Source organism: Telopea speciosissima, chromosome 7 (genome assembly GCF_018873765.1).
Source record: "Telopea speciosissima isolate NSW1024214 ecotype Mountain lineage chromosome 7, Tspe_v1, whole genome shotgun sequence".
Taxonomy (NCBI): Eukaryota; Viridiplantae; Streptophyta; class Magnoliopsida; order Proteales; family Proteaceae; genus Telopea; species Telopea speciosissima.
Window position 1 is genome coordinate 37,092,484 of NC_057922.1, and position 26,302 is coordinate 37,118,785.

The 26,302-nt window shown below is 39.1% G+C and overlaps 1 long non-coding RNA gene across 1 annotated transcript; it reads left to right on the top strand.

The window, feature by feature from the left end:
* The first annotated feature begins 66 nt into the window (after positions 1-66).
* On the top strand, positions 67-23,202 carry LOC122667103. The gene is made up of 4 exons (XR_006333757.1): positions 67-169; positions 3,951-3,953; positions 10,437-10,447; positions 23,193-23,202. It is a non-coding gene; the product is annotated as an uncharacterized LOC122667103 (long non-coding RNA).
* The last annotated feature ends 3,100 nt before the right edge of the window (positions 23,203-26,302 follow it).

Consider the following 26,302-nt stretch of genomic DNA (forward strand, 5'->3'; position numbering starts at 1 on the left):
AATTATTGTTTCAATTTTTGTTGTTAATTAGATGAATACTGAGTGCTGAAATTATGTGTCAACATTTTTTTTTTTGTTTTACCAGTTACGTGTGAAAACTATGTTTAGGAGTTGGATTGAAAGATCAAAGGATCCATCCTTTAGATTGTCTGCACTATACATGCAGGAGGTCGACAAATTTCTAGATTATGCATTTTCTAATGTAACATGTGGGACTCAGATCTTATGCCCATGTGTAAAGTGCCTAAATCAACTTTGGGGAAATCGGACTGAAGTGACTGAACATCTAGTCTATGATGGATTTTTAAGGAACTATACAATTTGGAATAACCATGGGGAAGCATCATCTTCCCACACCCCTCTCCATGAAACTCCAGTGGAACTTGAGGCATCAGATATCCATGATGTTACACATAACATGCTAAATGAGATGTTGGGAAGAAATGCAAATGAAAGGATTGAGGATGGTGGCATAGGTGTGCATACAGAGGGGGCAAGTATAGCAATGAAGAAATATGAACGGTTGATGGAAGATGCAAATTTACCATTGTATCCAGGAAACGAAAGGTTTACAAAACTATCTTTCATTCTTCAGCTTTATCATATTAAATGTCTCTGTAAGTTGAGTGATAAAGCATTCTCATTGTTGCTTGGCTTATTGAAAGAAGCATTTCCCGAGCCGAATTCATTACCGAAGTCTTTGTATAAAACCAAGAAGATTATTAAAGACTTAGGCTTCAATTACGAGAAGATTGATGCGTGCCGCAACGATTGCATGTTGTATTAGAATGAGGCAGAAAATGCCACGTCTTATTACAAATGTGGCATATCAAGATATACATCAGACGATAAGAAGATCCCAATCAAGATATTACGTCATTTCCCTTTGATTCCAAGATTTCAAAGGTTATATATGTCGTCTAAAATATCATCTGATATGAGATGGCATCATGAAGAGCGTGTAGACGACCAGAAGTTACGACACCCAGCTGACTCTAAAGCATGGAAGGACTTTGATAGGCTTTATCCGGATTTTAGTGAGGACCCTCGTAATATTAGGCTTGGGCTTGCAAGTGATGGATTCAATCCATTTAAGATGAATAGCTCAAAGAATAGTACATGGCCTGTTGTGGTGATCCCTTACAACTTGCCACCATGGATGTGTATGAAGGCTCCTAACATGATTCTTACATTGCTTATTCCGAGACCAAAACAACCAGGGAATATAGACATATATTTGCAGCCATTGATTGGTGAGTTAAAAACATTATGGGATACTGGCGTTAAGACTTATGATGCATATAAGAAAGAAATATTTAAGTTACATGCATGTTTGTTATGGACCATTAATGATTTTCCGGCATATGAGAATCTTTCAGGTTGGAGTACGAAAGGTGCTTTGGCTTGTCCATGTTGCAACAAGAATACAACTTCACGTTGGCTAAAATATGGAAGAAAGCACTGTTACTTGGGCCATCGTCAATTCCTTCCTCCTGATCACAAATTTCGTAGCAATAGAAGAAGTTTTGATGGTCATGAGGAACATAGAGTGCAACTAAAGACACCTTTTGGTTTTGATGTGTAAGAACAGCTGTGGGGTGCTCAGTTTCTCCCATTTGGGAAGGATAATATTGACAAGGATGGGGGGAAGAGAAAAAGGGGGTTACAAAAGCCAGAGCTCCCATTTAACTGGAAGAAGAAGTATATATTCTTTGATTTGCCATATTGAAAAAATAATGTTGTTCGTCACAATTTAGACGTGATGCATATTGAGAAGAATGTTTGTGATAGTGTCGTTGAGACATTGTTAGGTATGAAAGATAAGACGAAGGATCATGTGAATGCACGTCTAGATTTGAAAGATATGAAAATCTGTGTTGATCTTCATCCAAAGATTATTGAAGGCAGGGATAAAGTCATTTTACCTCTAGCATACTACACATTGTCCAATGAGGACAAGGAGGTGTTTTGCACAATATTAAGTGGTGTGAAGGTTCCAGACGGCTATGCTAGTAATATCTCACGTAATGTGCAAGTTAAGGAGAGGATAATATCAGGAATAAAGAGCCATGATTGTCATATTATGATGCAACAACTTCTTCCAGTTGCCTTATGTAGTGTTTTGCCCAAGAATGTTGGTAAAGTATTGATTGAGATATGTGAGTTCTTTCGAGATTTATGTAGTAAAGTTGGTTCAGAGGAGGATTTCAAGAGGCTTAATCAAAGTGTTGTTGTCTCAATGTGTAACCTTGAAAGCTATTTTCCACCTGGATTTTTTGAAAGCTATTTTCCACCTGGATTTTTTGATGTTATGGTGCATTTGATAGTTCATTTAGCCAGCGAGGCGAGCTTGGCTGGTCCTGTACATTACCGTTGGATGTATCCAATAGAAAGGTTAGAGTTTAATTATTAGGTTGTCTAATAATACACCTTATTCATGTTCTATAAAATTTGTGGCTAAATATTCGTCACAAATGTGGATTTGTGTAGGTTCCTCAAGCAACTTAAAGATTATGTTCGCAATAGTAGTCGGCCAGAGGGCTCGATAGCTAAAGGATATATTGCAGAAGAGTGTATAATAATTTGTTCTAGATACTTTGAAGGTGTTGAAACGAGGTTGAATCGGTCATCCAGAAATGATGTTTCATTGGATGTAGAAGACCCACATTCCATATTCTCAAGCATAGGTCGGCCCCTAGGAAAATGTGAATTGTTGCATCTCGAAATGAGAGAAAGGAATCAAGCACATCGGTGTGTGCTAGTCCATTACAAAGGAATAACTGAATACCAACAGTAAGTACGAAATAGAGATAAAATTCAATTTTACTCATTTCCTCAATATTGTATTTGATATATATATATATATATATATATATATATATATATATATATATATATTGAATTTTAATTTTTTGGCCTCACTCAATTATAGACTCCACCTGAAAGAAATCAAAAGGCAGTTAGGTCGTAACTCTCATCCCAAGAAGGTTATGGATTTGCATGATAGGGACTTTCCAAAATGGTTCAATGAGCACGTGAGTGTAAAAATTTCAATAATCTACTATATAAAAATTTGCAATTTTATTCTGACCCATTTTGTATCATCAGATATTGAAACTCCGGCAAAATGGGATTGAGGTTCCTGAGCACATCAAATGTCATGCTAGGGGTCCTAACTCTGAGGCAAGAAGTTATATGGGTTACATTATTAATGGGATCAGGTTTCATAGTAAGGTGCATGAGATTAATAGAAAAACTCAGAATAGTGGGGTCCTAATAACTGCATTGACTAATAGCTTTTCAAGTCAGAAGGACAAGCATCCTATTGAGGGACATGCTACATATTATGGTATTCTGAAACAAATGATAGAATTAGAATACTCAGTGGATCTCAAAGTAACATTATTTAAGTGTGATTGGGCTCATCCTGAGAGAGGAGTGGAGAAAGATGAGCTCAGGTTTACACTTGTAAATTTTAATCACTTGAAATATAGTGGTCAAAATGTGAATAACGAGCCATTTGTCATTGCTTCAAAAGTAGAGTAGGTGTTTTACGTGTCAGATCCTCAGAGGTCGGATTGGCACGTTGTCGTGACTACCAAGATTAGGGATACATATGACTTGGAAGGTGAGGCAAATGATGCTCTGAATCATGCATACACACCGACAACAATACAACGTAGGCAAAATATGCAACTTTCAGATCATGAAGGTGACACAGATTTTGTGTGGACTAGATCCGATATAGAAGGGATGATAGTTCAGACCCCCATTGAACTAAACAATGAAATTGCAAGTTCAGATGACGACAATATGTCTAATTGAATGACCAGTCTCGGTTGATGATGAGTATGTGTGCAATGTTATACTATTACTTTTTTTTATTTATTTTATAAATACAAATTTATGTATTGTGATTGCACTAACATCAATTGTTTATTTTTAAACAGCTAGTCAATAATGAGTAATGATGAGTTTTATGATGGCACGAGCTCAGAGGAAACAGGTAAGAGCACAAACATCTTTACTTATATTTATGTCGATTAAACTAAGTAGTCAATATGTGTATTTAGCTAATATCAATTGTTACAGGTCCTAAAAAGTCTGGAAGAGGACCAGCTCGGGGCAAGGAGGTTTTGTCATTGCCCAGTGGAGAAAAAATTAGCATACAAATAGATGATAATGGCCAACCTTGCAATGAGAAAACTGCACAATTGATGACTTTGATATGAGTTAAAGCTCGAGATGCACACTTGCTACCTGTATCTTATTCAGATTGGAGGAAAATTCTCCAACCTCTAAAAGATGATGCAGTGAATAAGATATATGTAATATAAAAAACAAATACCGTTTTTTTATTTCCCTAAAATGTTTGTTACTTACGTTTTAAGTAACTCTATCTTATGTTGTATGCAGGAAAAATTCAACATCCCTGAAAATCGTAGGAAATGGGTCGAAACTAAACTGAATGAAAGATGGAGGGACTTTAAGCATGGTCTAAAGGTAAATGTGTTTAAGAAGTATCCCACACATGAGGAGAGGCTAGCTCATATAGATAAACTTGTTCCACTAGAACAATGGAACGTACTCCTTGAGACATGGAGTCAAGAGAGTAGTCAGGTAGGGCACCTACAATTTAGCCAACCATAGGATAAAATAATGGAATAGTAAGTAGATTCACATTATATTGCTCATATAATTGTGTTTATTTTAAAAATGGTAGGTTGTATCGGAACGTAATACCGATCATAGGGCCAAACTGTTATCATTGCACACCACAGGAAAGACTCCTTTCGCTGTAATTCGAGAGAGGAAGGTAATATAATTTTTAATTATAAATGTTTTTTTTATAGTTCATCCGGTTTAAGATCTTACTAATACTCTCTATCACTAATTTATTATTTTTGTTTAGCGTAAAGAGTACCCAGATGAAGGACCTCCCTCTCGTATGGAATTGTTCAAGGCGACTCATACAAAGAAAGATGGATCTTATTCAGACTCCATTGCAGAAGAAATGATTGTAAGCTTAATAATCTAATAAAAGAACTACTAATGTAAATTCAATACTGTTTAACTCAGGTCTATATTGTCAAATGCAGGCTAAGATGGACCACGACCTTAACAACCAACCTGAAGAAAAATGTGGGGACCATACCGTGCAAGATGGAATCTTCAGGAGTGCTGTAGGTGAAGATATTCATGGTCGGGTACGCATGTACGGAGTTGGATCAACTCCAAAAGGGATACATGGAACGGCAACAGAGCGCGCTAAGTCATTTGCTCTTGAGAATGTAGAGTTGCGGACTGAGGTACGAACATTAAAGGAGGCAGGGTTTGAACAAAAAGAAGAAATAAGTGGATTGAAGGATATTATTGCTGAACAAAAAGAAGAGATAAATGGATTAAAGGCTGAGATGGAGATTGTTAGGCGTTTCATGCGAGGGCAACAAAAATGAGGTGGATATCTACTGTTATTGCTTAAGGTAAATTAAACTTAACACAAGAAAATTATCTATTACACTTAGGAGGCTTTTTTTTATATGGTATTGTGGTTGTTGTATATTCCATCTCTCTCTCTCTCTCTCTCTAATTAAACCTTTCATGCTTTTAGCTTTAAGGTGTTTTTTTTATTTAATTTGATGAATTCTGTTCCTTTTGCCAAGTAAACTTTCCTTATATGTCTGCTACAACTGCTGGTCATTGATAAATCCATCATTTATTTACTCTACAATATTGCAGGTTGTTATTGCAGCATTGCTTACATGGTTGGGATGGTTCATTTTGAGAAGCTGGTCTTTACTCTAAATGTTGGATTCCCTCAACTGTCACCTCTTGGAGACACTCTTTTTTTTTTTTTTTGGTGAAACTTGGAGACACTCTTCATTTACTTTGACGTTTGTCATTTGTCATTTTGTCTTTAGTTTTTTTTGTTTTTTTTTTTAGTTTTGCTACTCAGCTCTCTCGATGGATAAACAGATTTGTACATATCCATTGTGCGTTAATCCTAATCTCGGCTTTATGGATGTGTTATTTATTTATTGCCCAGTGCCTAACATTTAGCTCCATGCAGTGTCTGCTGCTCTAGTTTTTGTCTTGTCAAATTTTCTTTGGTGTGCTAACTCATTTCAGATAACTTAATTGCTGGGAGATTCTGGAGCTGAAGCAAAAGCTTTCTTCTGCTGATGGTAGCCCTTAATAATAATTCTATTTCTTATACATATTGGTGTCTTCTAGAAGCATAGGGATGGAGCAAAGAATGTCCAAGGGTCAATCTAAAGGAACACATACTGTAGGGAGAACCCTTGGAAGGTGCAAGGAGAAGGAGAAGACTGATGCAGTTGTCTAAATTGATATTGGCTCTGATTCAACGCAAGAGGCTAACCATCGCAATTGAACCCGTTGCCAACCCTTCAATTATATTCATGGATGAGCCAACCTCTCGCCTGGATGCAAGGGCAGCAGCAAAAGTGATGAGAACAGGGAGAAACATCGTGGACACTGGACGAACTGTGGTGTGTACCATCCACCAGCCCAGCATTGACATATTCGATGCTTTTGATGAGGTTAGAAATTCTTGAGATTGATGGACTAGCATTCTGTTATGGCTTAATACTAACCAAATATGGTAGACCTAATTGATTGATTAAATTTCAATCACTTGTTCTAGTTTGATTGGGGCTAACTTTTTATTGTATTGACTTACATGTCAATGTGATTCTGCAGGTCAATCTAGCACGAGAGACACTTAAAGGTTTGTTGGCTCATTGGTTAGGCAAAAGAAGGCAAAGGGTAGCATCGCAAGCTTCAGCCAATGGTGATGTTTCATCAAGGAAGGATTTTTCTACTAGAAATCATTCCCATTCAAGAGTTGAGGTTGATGGTAATGCAGAAAATGACTCGATGGTTTACCCTCCATTTGAGTTTTCAACAGTTTCTTCTCCTTCTATAATTACTGAGGGCTTCCATGGAGGCCCATGGAGAAAGAACATCACTGCGTTTGATGGTACTGAAGATGAGAAGGATTTTCCATGGTGGTGTGTTGATTGTGTTTTGAATAATCGATTGCCACCAAAAGAAAATACCAAGTAATAATCTGACCTTGATGCATGACTGCTTTTTATAGACACATTAAATGTGAAAATCAATTGATTAGGCTGCTATTTGTTTATGTTCCTTGTGTTGAGATGCTTTGCTGCTTGTCATTGATCCTGTGAAGGAAAGGTATTGTATTGTAGTCAGATAAGCTAATGATTAGGTGGGGATATTTGTTTTTACTCATGCCTTTATGCTCTTATCTGACAAACCAAAACCCTGCATGGCCAAGTTGAAAGTGATATAGCACAACCCCAAGAAAAGGGAAACAAGAAAAAGAATGAAATCCCTATTATTGGCCAGTTTGATGGGTTATTATGAACTGTACTCTCCTCTTGCAACTTTTTTGTTTGGGGGGGTGTGGAAAAGAAAAGGAGAAGAGCTAGAAAAGTATATCATGATTCTAGTTCCCTTGTGCATAGTGATGATATTTTCCTCCAATCGAAATTTTTGAGTTAGAGAAAGAGCAAATGTTCTTTCTCTTCCTCTGGAAATTTTTGAGTTAGAGAATCTGACAAAGGTGCTTTCGTATGAGGTATCAATAGTTCCAAATGTATACTTGTTATGTTTTTATGCTCTCAATATATTTATTTTATCTGTTTGGAATTTATTATCCGGTTTGGGAGACATCTCTATCAGAATTAGAGAGAAATTTTCTCACTCAGTTTCTTCCTCAAGGGACAGATCGGGAGTAAGTTGTGCACACCTTGCTTGTGGGGGGAAAACTTTCACTTTGGAAATCCTTTCCTAAAGTAGCAAGTTTCAATTTTTGTACCTTCTAATTTGTAATGCATACACAAGTTTCTGGAATACCTATTGCCCATATATCATGTGAAGTCTATTGCCTAAGATTGTAGGAGGACAAGCATGCTTTTGTTTATCAAATTCTGTTTGTTAAATTTAGGGAAGGGGAAGAATTGTAGAGATTAGTTCGATGGTATAGGCATCCTTTTTTTTTTTGGTAAGAGACAAACCAGAGTTGATAAAGTGTTGAACAAAGTTGCAAAAGCGTATTTGAGAAGATCTTTTTCTTGTGCATATTTATTTGCTGTCAAAGAAGACACAATAATAGGTACTATTTTTTGTGTGCTTTCTCTATGATTGCTGGTGTATCATTAATGCTTCTTGAATTGGGATTAATGAGTCTTTTTAATTTTTGATTGGGTCTGTTGTTCAGGGGCACAAATGTTTTTGAGGGAACAGATGGTATACTTCGAAATTACCAATCAATTGGTCTACTTTTATCATCTGATCACCCTTCTTCACTAAATCTCAAAAGAAGAAAAGGATATAAACATGGCTAGCTGTTCATCCTCTTTGCTTGATGGTATCTTCCCATGGTCCTAGTAGCTTCTACTTCTCTGCCGGCTTGGCCGGGTTAGTTGGAAGTAAACCAAAAGTTTCTGGTTATTGATCATCTCTAGGGATCAATGTAGTACACCAAGCTTTTTCTCTTGGTCTTCTAATTGTTCATTCTGGTTGGAATTTATATGGTTCTTTAGTCTCTCTATTGTCATTTTATATTTCATTTGGGAACATAGGCATCAGGTTTGCTTTTATCACAATATCTCTCCTAGCCAAATGTGTCCTTGATAAACAGCTGACTGCTCTTCTTTGAACATTCAACATTGAGGCAACTATTGAAAATGCCAATCCGGTGTTTGAATAATGCTTCATGGTGAACTTGATGAAGGCATTGTTCTAAATAGTTCTCTCTGTGCAGGTTGGTCTCATCTTGCGTGCTATAGGATTCAACAATTCCACCCGCATATACCTTGCAGCAGGTGAACTCTTTGGCAAACAACGGTTCATGAAGCCTTTCAGGGATCTATTTCCTCGCCTTGAGAACCACAGCACAGTAGGTCCTGTAGAGGAGCTGGCAGAGAATACTCGGGGTTTGCTAGAGATCTAATCAAGGTTCGAGAGAAATTCTCTAGTGGAGATGTGTTTTTTGTTGAACACCTCTTGATCTTCAAATTAATAATGATGTTTTTCTTTCATTTTGGACTCTGGATGTATATTTGTAGGAATATTTATATATTGTAAATAATTTTTTTTTTTTTAAATATCAAATCTCTTACGATGGGATTTTCTTTCCATGCCAAAAGATGCTACCCTTTTCGTGGTATATAATATAAATATCCATTGTATATAAGGTAGTTCTAAAACAACGGCAAGCATAGCAGGTCTCATATCATTTATTATATACCACAGAAATCATTTCCGTCGTATATAAGTTGCTCTTATACCACAGATTTGATAATCCGCCTTATCTAATGTGTTTTCCCACAGAAACAATTGTCTGTCGAACATAATATCTTTTACATGACGAAAAATGATCCTTCGTATATAGGTAACTTCATACGACAGTACACGTATGTCGTGGTATATACATACTAAATCGACACATAGCTATTTTTCGTCATAAAAACTTACGAAGGTAGTCCATCCGACAGTTGTGCGATAGATTTTTACCATCGTAAATAGTATATTTGTGACAGAAAAAACCTTTTGCCACAGAAAATTCCCATCACGAAAACACTGATTTCTTGTAGTGAACCCTCTACGCGTAAAAGCGCACATGGACACGTTCCCTGACGTTGTTTTGAGATTGAAGGGGACGCTGCCCTTGTCTGTGTCCCTAGGGATGAGGATGAGTCAGCCTCAGTGAGTGAGGCGTTCTCTTCTCCAGCTAAGGAAATGTGGCAAGCTGCTATAGAAGACGAGTTGACTTCTATGAGTAAGAACCAAGTTTGGGAGTTAGTTGATCTTCCACCTGGGCGCAAGGCCATCGGGAACAAGTGGGTCCTGAAGGTCAATCGAAAGGCAAACGGATCAATTGACAAGTATAAGGCACATCTTGTAGCGAAGGGATATACCCAAAGGAGGGTATAGACTATGATGAGACATTCTCCCCTGTGGTGAGAATGGCCTCAATAAGCCTCATTCTAGCCATTGTCATAAAGTTGGATTTGGAATTCTACCAAATAGACGTTAAAACTGCTTTTCTCAATGGAGAACTGGACGAAGAGATCTTTATGGCTCAGCCTTTGGGCTTTGAGAATAAGGGACATGAATGTAAAGTATGCCGTCTCAAACGTTCCATCTATGACCTTAAGCAATCGTCTAGGCAGTGATACATTAGATTTCACCATGCCATTACCACCGCGGGTTTTAACATAATTGAAGAGGACCGCTGTGTGTATGTTAAATGGTCCAAGGCAGGGTTTCTTATCCTATCCTTGTATATTGACGACATCTTGTTGGCTGGGAATGACATTGAAATGATTGTCGCCACTAAAGAGTGATTGTCCTCTACTTTTGAGATGAAGGACATGGGTGAGGCTAACTTTGTGTTGGGCATGAAGATTATGAGGGATCGCACTAGGAGACTTCTTAGTTTGTCTCAACAGACTTACATCAAGAAAAGTCCTGAAGCGGTTCCATATGAGCAACTCGAAATCCATTGACACTCCAATGGACAAGGCATGCATTTTGAGCCTAGACCAATGCCCTAAGAGTGATGGAGAGAAACCAAATGTCCAAAATACCCTATGCAGCAGCAATAGGCAATCTGATGCGATGATGTGCACACGTCCAGATATTTGCTTTGCCATTGGCATGGTGAGCCGTTACCAGAGTAACTCAGGGCCAGTTCATTGGCAGGCAATAAAGTGAATACTTCGATACCTACGTGGCACTACAGACCTCTCGCTCACCTTCAGTGGGTCAGACTTGAGACTGAGAGGCTATAGTGATGCTGATTGGGCTAGTGATAGAGATGAGCGCAAGTACACTTCAGGGTATGCGTTTGTCCTGGGAGATGGGGCTGTCACTTGGAGTAGAAAGAAACAAACCTGCATCGCCCTATCCACGATGGAGTCGGAGTACGTCGCATGTTAGGCAGCTGTACAGGAGGCCGTTTGGCTCGGGAGGTTCTTGCAGAGACTTAGTGTTTCTGCTCATTTAGACGACATTGTGTTTATACACTATGACAGTACGACAGCGCTTGCATTTGCGAAGGACCCTAAATTCCATGGAAGAGCCAAGCACATTGACATATGGTACCACTACATTCGAGACATGGTAGTGCGAGGGGAAGTTGTTCTGCAGTATATCACCACTGACAATATGTTGGCTGATCCATTGACTAAGCCTATTGCTAGAGAAGTTTTCCTAGTTCACGTTAGAAACTTGGGACTCAGGCGGATTTGATATGTATGTTCTTTGGGAACACTTTGTTTGTGATGGAAATTTATCTGTATTTCTCTTACATTTATTAATGAGCATATATTTGTTTGAGTAATCTTGTGAGTATACATCCATTGTTTGTAAAGATGTCACCAGGAATAGAATCTACCCACTCACACAGGTGATTCGCCTCGGCACTGGGGCATAACGAGCGAGATGAGCCCATGAGCATATGTGCTCTATGGCGCCTTAGTTAGAGCTAAGATGAGACCTTTACTTGGTCCAACTTGGAAGACACCACACTTCCAAGTAGCTTGTTAGAAGCCAGATGTGAGGTTCTAGACAGAAACCATGAGGGTGACTGCGCTAGAGACTCAGGTTAGGTGCTTAGAGTAGCGACTAGACTAAGATCTGTATGGCATTTATTTATTGCGAGTGACATGCCCACCCTAGTGGGAGTTACATTATAGCATGCATATCATATTGCATGTACTCATGACGATCGATAGTGAGAGTGACCGAATGGATCCCTGCTTCATCACTGTGTGAGCCATGTGGATTATATTAATCCCACAATACCCTTATTGCTTGAGACGATGTCATGAAAAAGACACCCAATGACGCTACTTTGACGTTCTCCGTAGGATCATGGATGATGTGGACCAGCGGAAAGCGATTGGGAAAGTTGTTGGGGATATTTGAATTGATATGAAGGGCTCAGGGAAAACCATCGAACATTACACCTTTGTTATGTGACTCATTGCTTGGGCGACGTGTCGTATTTGTGATTAACGTAGTCATGAGTACATTACATACCAAAGATTGACACTGCTCATCATGAGGGGTCGAGAGTGTTAGATCAGGTGTAAGTAGATCGTTTGGGGTATCCAGAGACTTTTGAGAGTGATGTACTATGTTGGCTAGTTGGAAGTTTGATATAGTACTCCTACCTTGTAACATCTCGTCAGGTCGCACGCCCCATTAGCTGTATGGAGGATAAGCGGAATGAGAGAAACTTGAATGCATAATTAGACATATGCGCCCTGTGTGGGCGAGTGGGAGATGTAAATCGGTATTAGGCTTGGGCCCAATAAGGACCACCCACAAGGGGCAGGTCGCGACTCGCGTGATGGAGGGGGGCGGTCACTTAAGTGACCAACCCCTTTCCTTGTTGATCTCTATGACTCCCAGTGGGAGTCGACATAGGGTGGGTCGCTGTTTGGCTATAAATAAGTCTTATAGCGCAAACCCTAACACATACGATATTACATCGTTCCGGATTTTCTCTCCTCCTCTTCAATTTTTGCGTTTCCTAGGGTTTCCATCGTTGCCTAGGGTTTTGTGGTGAGGAGTTCTCTCATGGAGAGAAGCCTGCAGAGATCGTGAAATGCTTGTAACTATAAGCCGTCTTCAATCGTCCCTTCCGCTGCGATTCCATTCCTTTGAGGTAAGATCTAAACCTATATTTTATGTGGATTGGAATGCTAATATGCTAACAATTTGAAAAGGATCAACCTATATACATCTCATCTAATCAACCCATGAGGCCATGACTCATGGACTATACCAATGGCTATTTCCTCAAACCAAGTACCATTTATAAAATTTATGTTTGATAACACTTTATTCATTTCCATGTTTATTTACTAGGTAATAGAATTTTCACTATTCTCAAAAAAAAAATCACTTGTACCATGCAAGGTAAGATAAGGACAAGTCTCTGTCCTATCCAAAAGGAGTAAAAGTAAAGATGTTTTGTATTCTTCGAAGGGAAATGAAAGGGCCAAATTTCCCTTCAACCACGGTCGAGGGATTTCCCCTTGACTGAGGGCTTCAAGTGGTGTCTATAGGGTATCAATAACAATGAGGGTATTTTCAACTATTCATAAAATAGAAAGTAGACATTGACAACCATTGATGACTGTCTTTTTCCTTCAGGCAACATGAAGAAAAACTTTTCCCAAAACGAGATGGAATTTTGACAATTCATAAAAAAAAATTTTGAAAATACAAACAAAAACACCAATACATTATGGATGCATATCGTTAAAGGGGAGTGCTAATTGCATGCAAGCATGCAGAGGATTAAAATCCTCTCAAATTTTGCCATAGTGTAGTGCCGTGCAATTTGGGATGGAGATGTCGACACCTGGCAGGCGTGACATCCAACGATCTGAGCTGCATCGTCCTAGTTTTTTTTTTCCTTCTCGAGCATGATACAGTTATGTGCCCACCTTTTTTCCTATAGGCTCCGTTTGTTTCGGCATAAAATTTTACTTGGAAAATTTTACTCGACATTTTTCACTTAAAAAAAAATTGGATGTAAAATTTTAAATGTTGGAAAGTGTTGCAATGTTTGTTTTTTTATGGAAACAAACATTAGAAAACTTTTCAACATGTAAAATTTTACATTTATGAAGTAAAAGTTGCTGTGAAAAATGTTTGAGATAAAATAAAACCGCAAGTGTACGGGTCAATCGTAGCTACGGGTAGAACACGAGGAGATGTACGCCACTCTATTTAACTAACTTAAAAGTAATGCAAAGTGAACCAAATTAAAGTGTTAAATTAAACTAATTAAATTAACAAAAATCAATGCATCCTAACTCATAAGCATCTAACAAAATTAAGGGATTAAATCGGCGTCCTAACACATGAGCATCTAACCTATCAAACTAAAGCGAATTGAAATGAATAAAAATACAGCCACACATACTAACCACATAAAAAGAAATAAGGGAATAAAAATGCATCCACAAACCACAACCATATAAAATTAAAATAAAGAAATAGAGGGAGAAGAAGAAGAAGAGAGAGACAGATACAGGGGATGGAGAATGAGATTGAGAGTTTAGATAGTAAAACCTGGATGTGTTTGCATGAATGTAATTGAAAAGCTTGAATACTTGCATAAACTTACCATGGCCTCCTCTTCTAAATCTTCAAATCTTGTCATCAACTTAAAAACTTAGACTAGAAGGCTTAAAACCTAAACTAGAATTAAAAAATTACAACCCAATTGAAGACTTAAATTGAAATTAAAGCATAAATTAAACCTATTATAACCATTAAATGAAAATAAAAAAAGCAAACTAGAACTTAGAAAAGCCAAAAATCACAAATTAGAAGGAGAAGAAGAGAAGAAATTTTACTAAGTGAATGAGCAATTTTTACAAGAGCGGTAGGGGGTATTTATAGGTGGAAGAGAGGAGAAGAGAGAAGATGGAAGTGTAGAAGAAATATTCCCTAAGAAAAGAGAATATTCTCTTCTCTTTTCTCTTTTACAATGCCTTGAATCCTAAGAAAAAAGAAAAAAAATAGAAAGAAGAAGAAGAGAAGATTGTTTACATAGACCTTCTATTTCTAGAAAATAAACTTCCAATTCTAACAAGTGCTTTCTTTTCTTTGTAGATATCTTCTCCAAGCTATAAAATCAAAGCATCTTTGATTTTTCAATCTTCCATAGATGAGAAAATATAAATCTATCCCAAGTAGAATTTCTGAAGTGCCCTTGAGAAGTTGGAGGAGAGAGAGAGTAAGGGTGATGACTAGGATTTCTTCAGGAATAAATAAAATACCCATTCTGTCCTTCAAAAAATGTGGAGTATGGGGTGCTTATATAGGCCTCACCATTGTGTTCCATGCGAAAAATCACCCAAAATAAACTCAAATTTCTTCCAATTCAGAGTTGGGGAGCCCAAGATATCTCAAGTTGAAGTTGGACTGTCCAGAGCCTTTCAAATGGAATCTTTTGGGTACAGTAAAGTAACTTCTGATAATTGCGTTAAGGCCCCTGAAATCTGAACTTCTGCTTCATTTTGTCCCCATCCGACTGTCAATAATTATAAATAAACCCCTACAGACCATTTTCGCGCGTCGTTACAAAAACGGCCATAATTTCTTCGTTTCAACTCGGAATCAAGTGCCGTTTGAACCATTACGAAGCTGCCTCGATGGGCTATGCATCCATACTATTAACACCTCTAAAAAGCTTAAAAACATCTCCTTAGCATCATCTCCTCTATTTTTATAATAATTCACCTAAACCTTGAAAAGCACAAGAAAGCACCGAGTAACTCTGTCCAATGTGGTAAAATGTATGCTTTATGCCCTAAGATTTCACACATAAATGTGCTCATCAGATTCCCCCACACTTGAACGTTACTTGTCCTCAAGTTAAGCAAAAGATAAACTAACTTAGAATACAAAAAAAATATTAACTCACTTTCGTAGGAATCACTGTTGCACTTAGCATGTGCAACAAGCCTTTCAACCCCTAGGTTACCCCTAGTGGACGAGTTGTGTCTCGTGGGTGTTTGCAGTGAATATACACCCAAAATTCAATCAATCAAAAAGAATGATGCAAGTTTTTCTCATGGCATAAGTAAGACAGGGCACACAATCTCAAAAAAATACTCAACTAAAGATTAAGGAGCCAAAGGTTCCCCCACACTTGAATTTTATCACCCCACATCAATTCAAATAACAAGCTTGCATCAAGGTCAAGGGATCTCCTCATATTTTCTGAACACTACTCACCTTCAAGTAAATCACTCATAACACTGATGGAACCAAAGATTTAGGCATTGAGTATTTTTTACCATACTTTCTTTTCCAAGCATTAAGGCAAAAGTTTTTTTTTTTTTCCAACAACAAACTCTTTTTCTACTCTACTACTGTTCTTTGAATGACATGGTGGAGCATACACCAGACACCCAAATACTTGGTAGCTTTACTTTTTGCATGTATCCATAAGACATTGAGACATTGATGCAAGAGTTTTTTTTTTTTTTTTTGAGTTTCCTTCCAAGGAATTTCGATCAAGTCACCCTGCTTCATGAGGCACAGTGCCCTGTCTAGTCCCAAGGAATTCCACTTTTCTTTCTGTTTCTCTCTTCTTCTTTTTTTTTTTCATTCACTTTCACTTTCATGCCTTGCCACAAACAAATTGGTCTCAACTACTAGCCAAAAGATCAAAGGGATCCATAAACACATAGAGGAATCTAACCATCACATGAAGTAGCACTCATATTTTCAAACTCAATCCCCATCACCGGATACAAACCAACTACCATCCTTGAAAAGGGATTTTTTTATTATTTCGCATGCTAGGGCACCTAATTCCTTCTCACTCTCGCTTTGCAAATCGAAGAGATTTATGCACATAACCAAAAACTATCGTCACAATCAAAATTCACAATTAAAGTCCAACACACCCCCCCACACTTAATTCATGCAGTGTCCTCAATGCATGTAGAAAATAAAGAATAAGGACAAGGGAGGGGATACATACCAAGATATCAGGGGTCAAGGTAAAGAGGCTCATGGAGATCCATGACCTCTTCTTCAACTGGAGTAGGCATCTCTATGTACGGCTTCAATCTTTGGCCATTGGCCTTGAAAGTAGCTCCAATACTTGGATTGAGGACTTCAACAGCCCCATGAGGATAAGCTTGTTGAACAATATAGGGGCTATCCCATCTAGAACGCAGCTTACCTGGAAAGATATGTAAATGAGAATTGTATAACAAAACTTTTTGGCCTACCTCAAAAGATTTTCTCAAAATGTGCCTATCATGGAAAGCCTTGGTTTTTTCCTTGTAAATCTGGGTAGTCTCATATGCCTCATTCCTAAGCTCTTCCAACTCAGATAGTTGGAGTTTCCTATGGGCACCTGCAGTGGGTAGGTCAAAGTTAAGCTTCTTGATAGCCCAAAAGGCCTTGTGCTCAATCTCTACAGGTAAGTGACATGCCTTTCCATACACCAGACGGTACGAAGATTGACCAAGATTGATCTTGAAGGGTATCCTATGGGCCCACAACGCATCTACCAACCAGTTAGACCAATCCTTGCAGTTCAGGTTGATGATTTTCTCAAGAATTTGCTTGATCTGCCTATTTGAAACCTCAACCAGGCCACTAGTCTGGGGATGGTAGGGTGTGGCCAACTTATGGACGACACCATACTTTATCATGAGGGCCTCAAACGGTCGATTACAAAAATGCTTGCCCCGATCACTAATGATAGTCCATGGAGTACCAAAACGGGAGAAGATGTTCTCCTTCAGAAATTTCACAATCACCTTGTGGTCATTGGTCTTACAAGCAACTGCCTCAATCCATTTGGACACATAGTCCACAGCAAGTAATATGTACAAGTTACCAAAAGAGTTTGGGAAAGGGCCCCATGAAATCAATACCCCATACATCAAACACCTCAACCACCAGAATTGGGTTGAGCGGCATCATATTTCTCTTAGTAAGACGCCCTAAGGATTGGCATGAAGAACATGCCTTGCAATAAGTAAAAGCGTCTTTAAACAGGCTAGGCCACTAAAATCCACACTGTAAAACCTTGGCCGCAGTCTTATTAGGCCCAAAATGGCCTCCATAAGCCTGATCATGGCAAAAAGATAAGACAGATTGTTGCTCATGATCAAGGACACATCTCCGGATTACTTGATCCGGGCAGGTCTTAAAAAGATAAGGATCATCCCAAATGAAATACTTAACTTGTCAAAAGAAACGATTCTTATCTTGGGTAGACCAATGTGCAGGTGTCACACCCGTAACCAGATAATTAACAATGTTAGCAAACCAAGGTTCACTAGACACTGCCATCAGATACTCATCAGAAAAATTCTCGTTGACTGGAGGAATCAACAGTCAAGGAATTAGGCAGCCGGGATAGATGGTCTGCAACCAAATTTTCACACCCTTTCTTATCCCTAATTTCAAGATTAAATTCTTGTAACAAAAGGACCCACCTAATGAGGCGAGCCTTGGCATCTTTCTTCTGCACAAGATATTTAATAGCTGCATAGCTGCATGGTCAGTATAAACAATCACATGTGATCCAACCAAGTAGGGCCTAAACTTCTCTAAAGCAAATACAACAGCTAAAAATTCTTTCTTAGTGGTGGTATAATTAAGTTATGCATCATTAAGAGTCCGACTTGTATAATAAATCACATGGGGCAATTTGTTGATTCTTTGCCCAAGAACAGCCCCTATAATTAGAGGCATCACATATAAGCTCAAATGAAACTGTCCAAGTTGAAGCTTGAATAATGGGGGCTGAGGTCAAAGCTCTTTTCAATTGCTCAAAACTATCATGACACTCAGAAGAGAAATCAAATGGGCAGTCCTTTGCCAAAAGAGAAGTGAGAGGTCTAGCTATCTGGCTAAAGTCCTTGATGAATCTCCTGTAAAAACCTGCATGGCCAAGAAAAGATCTAATATCCTTTACACTCTTGGGTGGTTGTAAATTGGCAATAAGGTCCACCTTAGATCTATCAACATTGATCCCTTCTTTGGACAGAATGTGACCAAGAACTATGCCTTGCTTTACCATGAAGTGGCACTTCTCCCAATTCAGGACCAAGTTCTTTTCTATGCATCTTTTAAGAACCAAAGAGAGATGATGCAAGCAATTAGAAAAAGTAGAACCGTGAATAGAAAAATCATCCATAAACACCTCTAGGAAGTACTCTACCATATCAGAAAAGATACTCATCATGCACCTTTGGAATGTAGCAGGGGCATTGCAAAACCCAAAAGGCATACGCCGATAAGCAAAGGTTCCATAAGGGCATGTGAAAGTGGTCTTGTGTTGGTCCTCTAGAGCAATAGGAATTTGGTTATAGCCTCCATCAAGAAAACAATAATATTCATGGCTAGCTAATCTCTCTAACATCTGATCAATAAAAGGCAAGGGAAAGTGGTCCTACCAAGTTGCCGCATTCAATTTTCTATAGTCAATGCACACTCTCCATCCCGTTTGGATACGGGTTGAAATCAACTCATTATTGGCATTCTCAACAACAGTGACTCCTCCTTTCTTAGGCACAACCTGCATAGGACTCACCCATTAGCTATCAGAAATAGGATAAATGATGCCATGATCCAAGCATTTTAGGATCTCTTTCTTGATTGCCTCTTTCATCACAGGATTAGCCCTCCTTTGGGGTTCCTTAGAAGGTTTGGAACTCTCCATCAGATGTATATGATGTTGAACAATGGAGGGACTAATACCTTTGATGTTAGACATGGTCCAACTTATGGCTTCCTTATGGTCCTTTAGAAGCTTAATCAACTCTTCTTCCTGAATAGAAGTCAAATCAGAAGCAATAATAACAGGAAGAGTATGATCATGTCCTAAGAAGGCATACTTGAGGTTGGAGGACAATGCCTTCAACTCTAATGTGGGGGGCTCAATAATAGAGGATTTGGGAATGGAAGTGGATAGGGGTCTGTAGACACTGAATGTTGTCATCCCCCGATGATGATGACAACAGGACACGGACAGACATCGGTATCTCTCTCAAGAAGGACTCTTGTCCCTACATCTAAACCAAATCACCCTAACATCCCTAAAATGATTTATAAGACCCTTTTACCAAATGCTGAAGGAGGTACTGCTCACCCTCCCCCACCACGGCGGTCCTGCTAGTCGGTTAGCGGGCTGTGGGCTAGGCGGTACTGCGCCCCCGCGGCGCCATGGACTCCTTCCCACGGCGACGTGGGCTCCTTCCATGGCATCGTAGGCTCCTTCCCATGGCACCGTGGGGATGTGTACCAGATTTCCACGGCGCCACAGGGGGTGTGACATCAGCTTGCTGATGTCATCCATGACGCTGTGGAAAAGTCCCCCACGACGCCGTGGAGGACTTATCTAGCCAGGAGAGAGAGGGGACCCCTCCCTATAAATAGGAGAGTCCCCCTACCCCAAAAGACAAGCTTTTCTCGGGTAAGGAGACCCTCCAGGGCTTGTTTTGCCCCCTTTTCGCCATCTTTTCCTCCATCTTTTTCGCTTGAGTATGTGAGTGAGTGGAGTTCTTTGACCTGGGTAGATCCTTCGGTTACCCATCCAAGCATAGAGCAATTTTGCTCTTGGGTATTGTTATCCCGTCAGTGTACGAATAATGAAAAATCCCCTTTACAAGCCGTTATTCTGTCTGTATACAGATAACGAGAATCTCTTATATAGCCGTTACTCTACCCAAAGTCTGAGGGACAAAACTCATCTCATATAGCCACATTTTGTCCGACAAGAGAGAGACAAGCCGATCGTCCGTCTCCACCTGAGCCGTGGGATATCAGATATTTCACCCTCAGTGCGTTTTCATTTATTTCTTGCATTTCTAGACAGGTATCTGTCTCTTTCCCTCTCATTATTTTTGGCATAATGTAGACAATTAAAGTAACTCGTTTTAGTGTACATAGTCAATGATTTTTCTTTCTTTGTCATGATTAGTGCATCATAACTTAGCCTTACATGTTAGTATAGGATATATTATTAAGGGAGAATATTTGAAAATCAGCATCTAGTAGAAAGACCAGTTTATCTGGGCGAGGTGGGTGCCTAACACCTTCCCACCCTCGTAACCTGACTACTTACCCTGAATCTCTAACCAGACCATATGGAATCACGTAGCCCTTTCCGCTAACCCCAGATGGGTCTACACCCATTGGGTTCTAGGCCCTAATCCTAGGTGGCGACTCCATTCCTTTATAAAACATGATCCCAATCCCCATGATGATATATCGGAACGATACGCCGTTATTCATCGAAGCCAATCTTTGTCGCCATAAGGCTAAGGAACCCTCGTCCCGAGGACCACGGTACTTACAGGGTCCAAGGGGCTCCAAAGGTGGTTGGATGCTCCAGACCTCAGATAAGGGGGTATCATCAACATCCTCCAATTCCTGCATACATTCTTGAAATCCTAAATCAAAATCAATCTCAAAGAACGTATCAATATCATCAAAAATCCTTGAAGCATATACACCTCGTCATCCATATCAGGCTGCTTGCCCAACCTAAACACATTGAAGTCAATAGAAGTATTGTCAAAAGATAATTTTATGAGACCATTCCTGCAATTGATTAAAGTATTATTGGCAGCTAGGAATGGCCTACCCAAGATGATAGGGATGTGGTCCTTGAAGTTGGCAGTAGGTTGGGTATCTAAAATAATAAAGTCCACAGGAAAAATAAATTCCCCAACCTTCAATAGGACATCCTCAATCATTCCCTTAGGAACTTTAACCGATCGATCTACAAGCTGAAGAGTGACTTTGGTGGATTTCAGTTCTCCCAATCCCAGTTGTTGGTAGACATGAAAGGGTAAGAGGTTCACACTTGCACCAAGGTTCAATAAGGCATAATCAATAGTAGTACTACCTATAGTGCAAGAGATGGTGGGGCTGCCAGAATCCTTATGCTTGGCTGCTACTGGCTGCGAGATGAGAGAACTGATGTCAGCAGCCAAGAATGCCTTTTTGAGCACATTGATGGTCCGCTTTTGGGTGCATAAGTCTTTGAGGACTTTAGCATAAACGGGGATTTGGGCAATGACATCCAACAAAGGGATATTCATCTGAACCTGTTTGAACACATCCAATATTTTCTCCACAGAAGGAGATTTCTTGCTAACCAACCTATTTGGGAAAGGGGCAGGTGAGGTATAAATTCTTTAAGGGTTGGGATTTTTAACTTTCTCAACAGAATCCTCTTTGGTTTCCTCAACCGAATCATCTGGAATATTTTCAGGTTCATCAGACGAACCTGGAACAGTAGGCACTTCAATGGCCTCTTCAGAAGGGGGAGAGTCAACAGGAGTATGAGATGGTAAAGAGTGAGGTGCACTAGCCTGTTGATACTCACGGCCACTCCTTAAAGCATAAATAGTATTTACCTGTCTGGAGGGCTCTTGGTGCTGTTGGCCTTGTGCAACATTGGTTGGAGGAGCTTGGGTACCTTGCTGAATATGAACCTGATGCCTAGGATTTGGCTCAGGTTGGCTAGGTAACTTTCCTATTTCCCTCTCATGCAGGATTGTGACAAGCTGGGTGAGTTGTTTCTCCATGTTATTGTGGCTTGTCATGAGAAGAGCTATCTTGTTGTCCATCTCATTCAGTCTTGTTGCCTCTCCTGTATTGGTAAACCCTGGGGGTTGCTGATAAGGTGCAAGGAGAGGAGGCCTAGCAGAATTAATAGAAGGTCCTGGATGAGGATGAGGGGAGAAAGGATTAGGAGACAGCCCTTGGCTTTGTGGTGCATAGTTGGGCCATTGGGCACCAAGCTGGCCTTGATGGTTAAAGTTGGATGGGCCTGCTTGGTTCCCTTGATTCTAGGAGAAATTGGGGTGATTTCTCCATCCTGGATTGTAAGTATTGCTATATGGATTATTTTGGTAGAGAGCACTTATATTCTCAGTGCTGAAATTACCCACCAAGGTGTTGGAACATTCCTCAGAAAGGTGTCCAGGGGTTTGGCACCAACTGCATACCGACACATGGTTGACCTGATTAACTGGTATAGACTCTTTAAGAACTATGAACTCCAACCGTCTTATGAGGCTATCAAGTTTGGCCTCCTTGGCTGGCATACCCTCAATGAGATACCCCTTAGTGGTCCTTTCAGCCTCTTGGGAAGATTCTCATTCCCTAGTCTTATCAGTCAAGTTGGCTAAGAATGTCCCTGCATCATTCTCCTCAGAAAAAGAAGTAAAGCCTGTTGGACACATGGACTCTACAAGTTGCTTGGTCTAATAATCAATACCCTCATAAATAATTTGGCATAGCTGCCACAAGTCAAAACCATGGTGAGGGCATTCTAAGAGGAGGTCTTTAAGTCTTTCCATGAATTTAGAAAATGACTCATGTGGTTTCTGCCTGAACTGGAGGATGTCACTTTTAAGCTTATTGGTCTTGTGAAGAGGGAAGAATTTTCTCAAAATGACAATGGTGAACTCATCCCATGTATTAATGGAGTTTGTTGGCAGTCCATAGAGCCACTTCTTGGCCTGATCTTTCAGGGCAAAGGGTATAAACCTAAGCCTAATTGCATCATCAATCAAATTCTGGACCTTAATTAGAACACAGACCTCCTCAAATTCCCTAAGGAAGAGATATGCATCCTCATTAGCCATCCCATAGAAATGGGGTAGCATGCTGATGAAGTTAGTCTTGAGTTCATAGTTATTCCCAGTAACAATAGGCAGACTAATACATGAGGGTTGTGCAGCCCTGGTGGGGTAAAACCTATTTTTAAGAGTCTTGGGTTGTTGGTCACCCATGGTCAAAGGTGGTAGAGAAGGTGGTCTTCTAATAAGACGATTACTTGAATCATGAGTCCACACCTTAGCCACTTAAACAGATATGAGGTCTCCTTTAAAAAAATTAAAGAAAAATAAAACACTTAAAAAAAAAAAAAAAGAAACAAGAGGGAGCCCAAGGTAAATAGTGCATCTCTATTCCTCAAAAAGCGAAACAATGGTTCAAAAGCTATAAGGATGCCATATAGGTTGACAGCAAGGGAACCTGTATAGTCTTCTATAGCCACCTACGTGCGACTCCAATATGGATTCTGATGTAGAATGGAGGTCTACTATACATTTATGTTTCCAACACTCTCACTATGTCGTTTTCCTATTATCAAGAGTGGTCACCTCCAAAGATAAGTCACATGTCAATCCACCCAACCAAGTCAAGATGTAGCATCATAGGTAACTTAATCCTATGAGGGACACCAAAAGATGGAGGGTTGAAGCATATGATGGACTTTAGATTGGGCGCACACTATTTGAAACAGAAGAGAAACAAGAAGAGGTTTTCAAAAACTGATTTATTTTTTTTTTTCAAAAAAAGAAGAGAAAATAATAAACTAAAACACTTCGAACTACTTAAAAATCAGATAAATAAAATGGACAATAATCTCCCCGGCAACGGCGCCAAAAACTTGTTTGAGTTAAAATAAAACTACAAGCGTACGGGTCAATCGTAGCTACAAGTCGAACACGAGGAGATATACGCCATTCTATTTAACTAACTTAAAAGTAATGCAAAGTGAACAAAATTAAAGTGTTAAATTAAACTGATTAAACTAACAAAAATCAATGCATCCCAACTCATAAGCATCTAACAAAATTAAGGGATTAAATCGGCGTCCTAACACATGAGCATTTAACCTATCAAACTAAAGCGAATTGATAGGAATAAAAATACAGCCACACATACTAACCACATAAAATGAAATAAGGGAATAAAAATGCATCCACAAACCACAATCATATAAAATTAAAATAAAGAAATAGAGGGAGAAGAAAAAGAAGAGAGAGAGAGATAGAGGAGATGGAGAATGAGATTGAGAGTTTAGATAGTAAAACTTAGATGTGCTTGCACAAATGTAATTGAAAAGCTTGAATACTTGCATAAACTTACCATGGCCTCCTCTTCTAAATCTTCAAATCTTGTCATCAACTTAAGAACTTAGACTAGAAGGCTTAAAATCTAAACTAGAATTAAGAAATTACAACCCAATTGAAGACTTAAATTGAAATTAAAGCATAAACTAAACCTATTATAACCATTAAATGAAAATCACAAAAACAAACTAGAACTTAGAAAAGCCAAAAATCACAAATTAGAAGGAGAAGAAGAGAAGAAATTTTACTAAGTGAATGAGCAATTTTTACAAGAGAGGTAGGGGGTATTTATAGGTGGAAGAGAGGAGAAGAGAGAAGATGGAAGTGTAGGAGAAATATTTCCTAAGAAAAGAGAATATTCTCTTCTCTTTCCTCTTTTACAATGCCTTGAATCCTAAGAAAAAAGAAAAAAAATAGAAAGAAGAAGAAGAGAAGATTGTTTACATAGACCTTCTATTTCCAGAAAAATAAACTTCCAATTCTAAAAAGTGCTTTCTTTTCTTTGTAGATATCTTCTCCAAGCAATAAAATCAAAGCATCTTTGATTTTTCAACCTTCCATAGATGAGAAAATATAAATCTATCCCAAGTAGAATTCTAGAAGTGCCCTTGAGAAGTTGGAGGAGAGAGAGAGTAAGGGTGATGACTAGGATTCCTTTAAGAATAAATAAAATATCCATTCTGTTCTTCAGAAAATGTGGAGCATGGGGTGCTTATATAGGCCTTACCATTGTGTTCCTTGCGAAAAATCACCCAAAATAGACCCAAATTTCGTCCAATTCGGAGTTGGGGAGCCCAAGATATCTCAAGTTGAAATTGGACTGTCCAGAGCCTTCCAAATGGAATCTTTCAGGTTCAGTAAAGCAATTTCTGATCATTGCGTTAAGACCCCTGAAATTTGAACTTCCACTTCACTTTGTCCCCGTTCGACTGTCAATAATTATAAATAAACCTCTGCAGACCATTTTCGCGCGTTGTTACGAAAACGGTCGTAATTTCTTCGTTTCAACTCGGAATCAAGTGCCGTTTGAACTGTTGTGAAGCTGACTCGATGGGCTATGCATCCATACTATTAACACCTCTAAAAAACTTAAAAACATCTCCTTAGCATCATCTCCTCTATTTTCATAATAATTCACCTAAACCCTGAAAAGCATAAGAAAGCACCGAGTAACTCTGTCCAATGTGGTAAATGTATGCTTTATGCCCTAAGATTTCACACATAAATGTGCTCATCAGAAAATTAAGATCAAATTGTTAGGTTTTTTGAGCTAAGGGGTCAATTCTACGGTTTGTAGGACAGATTTGACATCTGATTCAAGGTTTAAAATCATTGGTTTGCCCAGCAAAAAATATGTAAAATTGTGGGAATACGAAATGCTCACCGACACTAAGATTTTTAGGAACCAAACTTAAAATTGTGGGTGGTGATTACTCAGATGCTTATTATATACCGATTTTGAGGTTTGTAGGTAGGGGTGTCAATACCAGAACTGAATCGGTTAAACCGGTCTGACCCAACCCGAATTACATCGAACCACACCTAAGGGTGTTAAACGGTCCAGTTTCGGTCAAACGGTTCGGTTCGGTTTTGACTGCTTAAGGGTAAAAACCGTAACTATACCGTTTAACGAAATGGTCTCATAATCAAAACCTGGACCGTTTGGTAAACGGTTTCTGTTAAATGGCTTTTAAACGGTTTCACATGGTTTCGGTTAGACGGTTACTAGATGGTTTCCTAAACTATTTCCTAAGTCTAATTTACACTGGTTACCTGCGGCATTTTTTAATAGAAAATGGGGCTCTTTG